Source organism: Canis lupus, chromosome 3 (genome assembly GCF_011100685.1).
Source record: "Canis lupus familiaris isolate Mischka breed German Shepherd chromosome 3, alternate assembly UU_Cfam_GSD_1.0, whole genome shotgun sequence".
Lineage (NCBI taxonomy): Eukaryota > Metazoa > Chordata > Mammalia > Carnivora > Canidae > Canis > Canis lupus.
The window spans coordinates 49,355,721-49,366,594 of record NC_049224.1 but is presented as its reverse complement, the minus strand read 5'-3'; the positions used below and the strand labels follow the sequence as shown (position 1 = coordinate 49,366,594).

The 10,874-nt window shown below is 47.4% G+C and overlaps 1 protein-coding gene across 4 annotated transcripts in view; it reads left to right on the top strand.

Annotated features, from left to right (window-relative positions):
• Nucleotides 1-2,671: 2,671 nt before the first annotated feature.
• The window catches only part of SV2B (synaptic vesicle glycoprotein 2B), a 173,594-nt gene continuing 165,391 nt past the window's right edge, over nucleotides 2,672-10,874 (top strand). For 2 of the 4 annotated variants that reach the window (XM_038532753.1, XM_038532754.1), the window contains exon 1: nucleotides 2,916-3,154. The gene's annotated coding sequence lies outside the window, so the exon portion shown is untranslated. Of the gene's footprint in view, nucleotides 2,790-2,915; nucleotides 3,155-3,888; nucleotides 4,366-10,874 lie in introns of those variants that run through there. The other 2 variants (XM_038532755.1, XM_038532756.1) reach the window with 2 other exon arrangements.

Genomic DNA, 10,874 nt, shown 5'->3' with positions numbered 1-10,874 from the left:
AAAGCAAAGCATGTACTTACCCTATGACCTAGCAATTCTACTTCTGGTTGCACACCCAAAAGAAAAGTGCATTTGTCCATCATACACTTTGTTTGATGACAACTTATTCATAACATCCCCAAACAGGAAGCAACCCAAATGTCTGCCTTCAGGAGAAGGAATATAAATAACTTGTGTTATATTTGGGCAGCAAAGTACTATATAGCAATAATAAGGAATGTCCTACATATATATAATAATATGGATGAATCTCAGACGTTATTTTGAGTAAAAGAAGCTATACACAAGAAATACTCACTGAACGATTCCATTCATGTGTGGTTCAAGAACAGGCAATACTAACTGATGTTGAAAGAGGTGAGATGGGATGCCTGGGTAGCTCAGTAGTTGAGCATCTGCCTTTGGCTCAGGTCATGATCCCAGTGTCCTGGGATTGAGTCCCACTTCAGGCGCCCCACAGGGAGGGAGTCTGCTTCTCCCTCTGCCTGTGTCTCTGCCTCTCTCTCTGTGTCTGTCATGAATAAATAAACAAAATCTTAAAAAAAAAGAAGAAGAAAAGAAAGATGAGACTAGCAGTTACATCTGGGGATGAGTAGTTATTGCTTGGGAAGGCCTCCAAAGAAACTACTGGATTCTGGAACTCTTCTTTATCTTCATCTGGTTGGGGGCCACACTAATCTATATTGGGCAGATACTCTATGCCTGTGCCCTTTGCAATAGCAGCAGACAAGAGATCATGCTTTCCTATAGCTTGCAGTCTAGTGAGGAGGACAGACATTAGGCAAATAACTTTAGTAACATGTATTGGGTGCTGTGGTAGAGGACTTGGTGGTGCCTCCAGGCTCACAGAGTGGAGAGAAACTCAGTTATTCCAGGGATGCTGGGAGAGTTCTTCAAAGAACAGATGGCTCAGCTGAGAACCATTAGGCATTAGGAAAAGGAGAATGGGATGAAGAGAACATTCCAGGCAAGCTGGAACAGTGTGTGCAAAGTCCTGGAGGTGAGAGTAACACATCTACAAGCAACTGACAATTTGGTATTGTCTGAGTAGAGGAGAAAGCACGGGGTGGGGTGGGGGGAGGGCAGGGTGGCTGGCAAGTGAGTGGCCTACCCTCTGGTGACTAAATGAGATGTATTAGAAGAGTCTCCGGTTTTCTGAGACCACTGGGAAGCCGATTCGTGGTTATAGCTAGGAGAGAGTCAAGATCACGATTACATCTTAAGAAAGGGATCTAGGAGGCTGAGCAGTGGGAGCTCCTGGGGTGGTCCCGGTGAGGGACGGCGGGGGTGTGGAGTGGGGCTGGGACCCAGGAGCTGGCCAGCGGCTCACGCGGCTCACACGGGGGAACCGAAGACCTCGAGACGGTGGCTTGTGCTGGGAGGGGAAGAGAAGTCTTTCAGGACCAGCATTTCAGCACTACCAGCGAAGGAAAGCAGTCCCAGGCCCTCCAGAAGGCCAGGCACCCGGGAGGCGTTGTTCGATTCCGCCTCTGAATTTCCACTGTCATTAGGTGGCCTCTCACTTCCTCCTAGAAAGGCGCCCCGCTCCCGAAAAGAGCCTTTCACTGCAGGGCGAACTCTTCTCTGGGGGGGTGGGGGTGGGGGCGGCGCGGGGGAGGGTGTTGGAAGGAGGGAGGCAGGTGCAGGGGTTTGTTTAAGCCCCGCTGTGTCTTCCACCTTCTTCCCACTCGCCAAAGAAGCTCCTCTCAGTTCCCCGATGAGGTACAAGGACACAGCGATTTAGGTGCATCCATTATCTGAGATACTTGGGCGATGCGGTAGCAGAGGCTTCCCCTCGCCTGGCATTGGAGTCCTGTCCCCTCTGATGGGTCCTGGTTTGGAGTTGGTGACAGAGGACGCGAAGTACGCGGCGCCCCCTCGCCCCGGGCAGGCGGGAGGACACAGCCAAGAGAGATGACGGCCAGAGGCAGTCGGGCACCAAACTCGGGACTCGAGGGATGAGAAGTTTAACATCTACGGGGCTGCAAATCCAGACAGCCCGGGGCCCCGCCGGCCCCCTTCCCCGCGATCACCCCGCCTCGAATCAGAGGGGATTTAGAAGCACCGGCTGCGGCCGCGGACGCCGCTAATGCTCAGGCCGGGGAGAGGGCGGGCGAGCATCTGAGCCGCTGCACCGAGGACCCGGCGCCGCCCGCCCTCGGAGCCCGGAGCGGGGGCGCGCTGCGTGCTGCGCCTGGGCAGGCGGCGGCGTGGGCGCCGTGATGCAGGTGTGACAGCCGCCGGCTCCTGCCTCCGCCGGGATCGCCCGCGCGCCGCGGTGGCCGGAGCTGCGGGCCGGGCCGCGCGCTCCCGCACCTGCACCCGCGCCCGCACCCGCACCCGCGCCCGCACCCGCCCCCGCGCCCGCACCTGCACCCGCGCCCGCACCTGCGCCCGCCCCGGCCGCGGATCTCCCACCCAGGTAGGCGACGCGGCGGCCAGCTCGGGAGCGTGCGGAGCGGGCCGGCCGGCGACCCCGCGCGCTCCGGGGGCCTCCCCTGCTCGCCTGCGGGGCCGGCGCCCACACGCTGCCGCCTCTGGACGCTGCGTATCGTCAACGGCTCCAAAGCCGCGGGAGAGTCTTGGAAAGCGGGTGCAGAGAAGCAAGCGCTCGCCGGCCGCCCGCGGCTGCGCGCTTCCTTGAAGGCGGCGTCCCCAAGGGCTGCTTTTAAGCCCGGTTCGAACTGTGAGCGCCGTACAGTTCTGCAACTTAGGCTCCCGACGTTTGTGAAGTCCCTTTGCATGAGCTTCCCAGCCACGGCTTTTAGTTTCAATTCCATTTCTAGGAGGTGGGTTTCGCTGCTGGCGGTTTGTTCCTAAAGAACACATGATACACATGCTTACACCTGGTGGCCCTGGGTTGGGGTTCGTGAGTGTGTGTTTCTGCGTGTGGGGGCGCCCTCCGCGGGCGTGGGGGCCGCTTCTTAGGGACACAGAGAGGGTTTGTGCAGAGATGGATTTTAGCGCAAGGAAAAGAACATGATTTGTTCTGCAGGGATGGGTGAGCAAACGCGTTTGGCCAGGGAGGAGCGAGGCACAGCCGGTTCTTCCGCAGACGGGTGTTAGACATCTCTGCTGTCGAGGGGTTCAGCAGGGCTGGGGAAACACGACCCTTGAACCGGCAATCACCAATGCAAACTAGCTCCGTTTCAAGGTAACTTAACGTCCCTTTTGGGCTTCGCTAAGAGCAGCTGAGTGGGGTGGGTGCAGGGGGATCCCTGCTTGTTTTCTTCAAGCCTGTTTGAAAGGGAAATGCGGGTGGCCTTGGGATTCAAGGAGTGGCAGGTGAGGGGTGAGAGATGTGTGTAGGGGGAAGAGGTGGGCATTGCAGCCAGCTCAGCAGTTGTTCTGCTGCACTGGACCTCTTCTATGTTTCTGTTTTCTGCCCTTTCCAGAAGAGGTGGCTCGTCTTGCTTGCTCCAGTCAATGCAGCAGATCCAGTAGAGGCTCATTCTGCATCTTTCTTGAGTCAGCAAATACTCACGGAGCACCTAGTATGTGTCAGAGGCTGGATTAGTCCTTGGGGATGCAGAGATGAGGAAAACAAAGTTTAGGTTTTCCAGAAGCTCACACCTGGTGGGGGAGAAACACCTGTAATAATCGAGTGTGATGAGCTCAATCATGCAGGTGTGAGGAAAGAGTGGCGGGAGCAAAGAGGAGGAAGGAATTCATTGTGCCAGGAGATTATTTTTAAAACGAAGCCCTCACAGATGAGGTAGGGCGTGGATTTCAGTAGAGCTTGGGTCCCTCCCTTGGTCCTTTGGTCTGTGAGTGACCCACATGACTATTCCACCCCATCAGCATCATAGCTACTGGGTGGGCAGAGCTGTACAAGTCATGACAGGGCTGGCATTTGCAGTGCATGACCAGATCCCAGTAGACACACACACAAGAGTGCACCCAATGCAGGTCAGGGTTTTTTTTTTTTTTCTCTCCTTTTAAAAAAATGGATTGTTTTCCTAAATTCCAGGACCAAGAAGGTTTTGAAGCAGTACTTCGCAAAGGCAAGGATTCTGGAAAATTCTGAGGGATTTTTTCAGAGCAGATGAACTTCTGCTTTCTTCCCCCTTGGGTCCCTGACCTGTCTGTACTTGTCTCAGCCCAGTTCAAAGGGAAAGCTCTGACCATGATTATGTCTAAATGGGTGGGAAGGAAACCTAAAGCCGTTACTACCAATCTACTCTCTGAGAGATGAAAATCCAAACTAATGGATGTTTTGTCTTGCACAAAACTGTAGTAGGGGATGAAATATGATAAAGCTCTTGTGTTATGCGTGTTTACTAGAGCTGCATATCACATGCATTCGGTAATCTAAACCATCATTAAGGTGTTTGAAAAGCAGGCTTGATGGACAAACAAACCTAGGTGAGTATCTTGGGCAAGTTACATAGCCTCCTGTTAGGCTTTACTTTTCTGATCTGTAACATGGAGATAACAATAGAGTTGTTATACGTATTGCATAGTAGGTGCTTACAAAATATTTGTTCATTGTTAAATGATTTTTGGACATAAACTGCTTGGCACAAAGTCGATGCTCAAGAAATTGCAGTCCTTTATTGAGTACCTACTATGTGTCAGTGACTGCTTTATGTGTGGGGAATGCAGAAATGAACTAAATGAAGCCCCTATGCTCAAGGAGCTTAGTGTGTGTGTGTGTGTGTGTGTGTGTGTGTGTGTGTGTGTGTGTATGCAAATGGATAACAAATAGCTAAATAACTAGATAGTGAATCAGCCAACGATACATTATAATGGAGAGAAATAAAGCAGGGTAAGAGGAATGAAGAGTGCTGCCAAAGGGTGCGGTGAGGATTGTTATTTTTTAATGCAGCCTAGTCAGGGAAGGCTTTGCTGATAGGTGACATTTGATCAGATCCCTTGGGGAAGTGAGGGAGTGAGCTAGCCAGAAGCTGAGAAGGAGCATTCTGGACAGAGAAATAGCACCTGCAAAATCCCTGAAACAAGAGAGATGTGTTCATAGGAAAATCAGAAAGGAAGCCAAGGAGGCTGTGGTTGAGTGAGAGAGGTGTAGGACTCAAGATAGGACAGGTGACATGGCAAGGTCACTGGGGTATTGCCTCTTATTATTTGTATTTGTCACTAAGTTTATGTCCTGAGCTCTTATTTTAAGAATTGGCTTAAATCCTACACTCTATGTTTAGAAGAAGGTTGGTTGGTAAACGTTAAGTTCCTGTGGTCACTCAGAGCGTAAGTCAGTGTAGTAAGTGGAGGCATAAATTTTTGCATGGTGACAAATGGCACAGGGATCAGGAAGGCAGTGCAAACAGTGTACAGGTATCTTTCATCCAGATCAAGTATTTGTGATCCTTTGAACCTGAACATCATGTTTGTTTCCTCCCCGACCCCACCCCCGTAAAGAAAGAAAGCATCATCTTTAGTGAATAGTCCTGCAGATTTCTTTTTAGCTCTTTGTTGTCTCAGAGGATAATTAATAGTTTCTGTGGTTGTGGAAAGGTGTTGGAGTTAACTGGAAATATACTGACCTTTGGTGTCTCATGGAACGCATTTACCTAGTATCATATGATGAATTTATTTGAGACTTTTATAGTTTGTATGAAGACTCTAGTTTGCTGCTCTGCCCTTTTGAGACTTTGTTCCTCTACAGATTTGAGAGCTCCATCCCATAACCATTCGTGGTGTAGTAGGGCAATCGCAGTGTGTTCTATGGACAGAAATGGGGCTGGATGCCTGAGAACCTTGTTAAAGTTTCTGTGAAATAGGATATCATGTGGCTGGGTCACTGTTAGGGAGGCTGGCAGGATTTCTCTCAAGATGCCTCAGAAGGTGACATTTATCATGGCGAATGTCTCCAACTAAGGTCTGGCTTTTAGTTTTGCTGCCCTGCAAACCCGGTCTGTCACTTCTGGGCCATATCCTAGTGACCTTGCTCACCTGCACACGACTCTACTGATTTGTAATGATTGAGACAAACTATATGGCATGGCTACTAGGTCTTCCTGCAGACTCCCCTTCATGAAGTCTAACTCTTAAGGAGGAAGTTTCCCAAAAGCACGTACTCAGAGCAAAGCAGCTTAGATGACTACCCTAGGGATTGATCACACACATTAGGGTTGATATTGTCAATGGGACTACAGAAGAAACCTCCCTAAAAGCAACCATTTATTATTTTCTCACATGTCTATGGGTTGGCCGGGCAGTTTGCAGATCTGGGTTATGCTTGGTTGATCTCAGCTGGATTTGCTCATTTGATTTTGGTCTGCTGATAGAGGGGTGGAAGGCTGGCTGCTTTAGGATGACCTCAGCTGGGATGACTCAGCTCGGCTCCATGTGATCTCTCATTCCTCAACAGGTGAGTTGGCATGTTCATGTGGTAGTGGCAGGAGTTCGAGAGACAGTGGAAACCTGCATAGCCTAAACTTACAGCTGGCACACTATCATTTCATCCTTGTCTATTGGCAGGGTATCACAAGGCTAGTGTAGAGTGAGGGAGCAGGGAATAAACTCCACTTCTTGATGAGAGGAGCTACTTAGTCGCATTGCAGAGTATGGATACAGGGAAGGGAAGAATTAGGAGTATTTTTGTGATCAATCTACTATGGGGACCTTAATAATTAAAGTCCTCTGGCTAAGTCTCCTTTTCTTCTGAACTCTGTTTAAATGGGAAATGCCTGCAACTGGCCGTTTTTCTTTTCTTCTCTGTTTCCATGGCTAATCAACTTTGGACATATATACCTTTAGATAGTCATTTATTCAGCAGATGTTCGTTGAGTGTTCTCTGTATGTCAGGCATGTTATAGGTAGGGGACACAGCAATAAAAATACAACATCTATCCTCGTGAAACATTTATTCTAGTTGGGGGAGATAAATAATATGAAAGTAAATAAGTTAATGTGTAATGTTAGAACATCAAGCGGGGAAGGGAGGGTGGGGAGTGCCTGGTTGAGTGGGGGGTTGAGTAGATGGTGGGCATTTTATAGCAAGTGGGCAGGGTGACATGAAAGAACTGAAAGAGTGAGCCAGATTGATATCTGAGGAAAGATTTTTTTAGGCAGAGGAAGCAACAAGTGTGAAGGCCTGAGGCAACAGAGTACTAGTACGTTCTGGAAACATCAAGGAAACTTAGGAAGAAGGAACTGAGAGAGGGTGAACATGGTAGAAGTTGAGATCTGATAAATAGCAGGGAGCTAAGCAGTACATAGTCTTGTAGGGCCTTGTATGGACTTTGACTTTTGCTCTGAGCAGGATGGGAAGCCATTGGAGAATTTTGAGCACTGGTTGCCATGATCTGATTTATGTTTTACAATGATCACTTGAGATTTAGACCTTATAAATGACGCTAGGGGGTCAAGAATGAAAACAGGGAGAGCAGCCAGGAGGCTACTATAGTTCTTCAGGCAAGAGGTGGTTTGGACTAGAGTGGAGAGTGATGATGGTGAGAAGTGATCAAATTTTGGATATATTTGATAGTGGAGAAGACCACATTTGCTGATTGGTAGATTTACGGTATGAGAGAAAGAAAGGAGCCAAGGATGACTCCACATATTCTGACTTGAGCAACTGGAAGAAGTAGCCCTTTACTAAGATGGAGAAGGAACAGTCATGGGGTTCAATGGATGTCCAATGGGAGATGTTAAGTAGATAGCTATATATGTGAGTCTAGAGTTGAAGGAAGGGGTTTGAGCAAGAGACACAAATTTGGGTGTCATGAATACGTTATTTATTTGTCCTTCAGAAAACCAATTATTGCTGTATCACCAGTGCCCAGAATGATGCCTAGCATATAGTATGTGCTCAATGAATATTTTTTGAATGAATGAGTGAATGAATCAATGGAACAGTTTATTCACTGGAGGTGACTGCATATTGTTGCTTCAGTGGATCTTGAAGTGTAACTCTCTGAAGTTATTCCCTTTCTTTCCAAGGTCTTGTGGGAGCCTTATTGTGGATCTCATGGGCTAAAAACAGACTTTAGATACAAAGGCTTCAATTGCTTATATCTTACAGAAAGCAATATGTGGTGACAGTAAGAAAGAGAAATAAGTGGAAGCCAAAAAATAGATCATACTTTCAAAAAAAGGAGACAAGATCTTCCAGAGAGAGGTGGCTGAAATTCAGGGGTGTGATGTTCTTTGGTTATTATTGTACTGCTCTCAATTTAAGATTAAGCAGGAGCAGGGAAGAATCTTGAAAAAGGGAGAGATTTATTTAAATCAATTTTATGCCAAGTGAGAGAGAGTCACCAGCTCGCTTGAAAAATCCCACATCTACAGCATCTTGCATAATGTGTTCCTGTTTATAAAAGGAGAGAAGTAGGCAATGGTTTTATTGCAAAGGGGGAAGGTTAGACTGACTTCAGTCTCAAATTCTGGGTGCTATCCATTTCTTTCCCATGGTGTGGCTAGATATGTGTGAGGGCGAGTTTTGTTTGCAATGATACTGAGAAGGAGGGAATGAAAAAAGTAGGTACTACCATTGGAAGTGGTTTCCTCTGTGTGTGTGTTTGTGTGTGTTTGAGAGAGAGGGGGAGAGAGAGAGTGTGTCAATAGTAGGGAGGAAAAACAATTGAAGCCCAAAAGGAAGTAAGAGAAAGATAGCAACGCGGCCTTCATTTTTTTGTGTGCTTGTAATAAGCCTGACCACATGGGGCATAGGATGGAGCAGTGGGGTTTGGAATCAGACAACCTGGTTTTAGCTCAATTGTCATTACTTTCTTTTTTTAAAGATTTTTTCTTTATTTTTGCGTGCACAGATGCATGCAAGAGAGACAAGGAGAAAGAGAGAAATGAGCAAAGGGAGGGACAGAGGAAGAGAGAGAGGGCAGAGGCAGAAGCAGACTCCTTGCTGAGTAGGGCTCGATCCAAGGATCCTGAAATCATGTGGGTCATCTATCAGTGGTAGATGCTTAACTGACTGAGGCACAGGCACCCAAACCTCATTACTTTCTAACTGTGTGAACTTGAGCAAGTTATTTAATTTCTCTGAGCCTTGGCTTCCTCATTTGTAAGATGATGATGATGATGACCATGATGGTGATATTAATGATGGTAGTGATGGTGATGATGGTGACAATAGTGGTGATGATGATAGTAATAACATCTAAGTACTCTGCAGTTCCTTTCATGCTCCTGGACTTGGAAATACGTTGGTCAAATGTTAATTAAGTGATCACCATATCTTTAAGTCCCTGTGTTAAGAGAAAATTGAGAACCTGTCATTTAATGTTACCAGTGCTATTGAGAGGATTATTTGCATTGGGTTCATGCTATTCAAAATAAGGCAAGTGACTAATAATCAGCCTTATGGGCTGGAGATTTCCAAATGCCTCAGAAGGAAGCCAACCTTCTATTCTCTGCAGTAAACCAACCCCACTAGCTCAGCTCAATAATATCCTATAGTTTGTTGGAATTCCAGGATGAAAATTTGAGTCCCTTGGATTATGTAGATGCAGAAACTGTCCTCCCAGATGCCTCCAGGCATTGTTCCTCTGAAATCTACCCCATGGTGTCTTCTACTGGAAAAATCTACTGTTATCTCTGTGCCAGGGACATAGTGAGCATGCCCTAGATATAGATTAGATACCTGAATGAGTAAATACTGTTGTGGTTGTTCTCTTGGCTGAACTTCTTCCTGGTGATTCTTCACTTGCCTGGGCAAGAAATGACAGCGTAAGTGACAGTGATGAGCTAAGTCTTCAGCACCTAATAGGTACTCAGCAGCTAATGGTGTCTCTTTTCCCAACCTCTGTGCCTTTGCTGCCATTCCAACCTCTTCTAGATCAAGTATCCTACACTCAACTTTCCCTTGGAACTCTCGGATCCATCAGCAGCAAAGGCCAAATCTCCTTTGCTGTCCTGATTATTTATGACAGCTCACCCAACAGTGTTGCCTGTCCTAGCAATGAAGATCCACATCATGATTCCCACCACACAGAAGGAGGTCCTATCAGATCTTCCTGTTTTTCTATAGAAACTCCTGCTCACCCAATTTCTGTTCTCTTTTCAGAGCTTGCTTCTGCCTTGGGTGGCAGGGGAGAGAGTAACATTAACTTTTTTTCTCCAAAAGGCGTTTGAAAATTCTCCTTTCACTGGTGACTGCAGAACTCCTCAGAAATAGAAATGAACTGCACCACTTTTAGAAGTTAGATCATATAGGCCGCGTCCTTTCTCCCACTTCCATCTTACAGATGGAAAATGTGAGGCCCAGCAAAAAAGAATTCACAGAGAAAAGTACCCTTGGAGACATGGAGGAACTACCTCATTTCCTTCTTGTCCAGTTCTGCAACGATGCAAGAGGAGGCACTTTTGCTAGACCTCTGGAGCCTTTTCGAATCACAGATGCCTGAATCCGGAAGCTGGCTATTTAAGCTGGGGGCTCGGTGTCCTTCTCTGTTTCCATGCCGACTGCAGATGACACATGTATTGGCAGGAGTTGTGGGCATCTAACATCTAAGCAGAGAAGGGTATAGGTTTTCAAGGTCTTCCCATGAGAGGAACCTGCAGATGAATCCCTGTCCATGGATAAACATGCCCTCATTCCTCCCAAGGATGCAGGTTTTGTTTTAGTGGCTATTTAACAGACATCTTCCTTTTTTGGGTCCAGAGCAAGTCCAAAGCAGTGGAAGGACTTTCTTGAACTACAGGGTCTTAGCATTTCCAAGCCAAAGAGATCTCAGAACACAGGAATCTCAACTCCTTGAGATGTATTCACTGCTTATTATAGGGAGAGGAGTGGAAGTCCTCCTCCTGTGCAAAGCGGGAAGCTGAGTCTAGAGAAGAAAATGACTTATCTAAGGTCCTGCAGTAAGTTAATGAAGGCAAGAGGATCAGAGCCCAGTCAGGCTTGCAGCAACATAAGTTCGCCTGAGGGTAGGGACCTGGAGAGAACAAAAAAATAG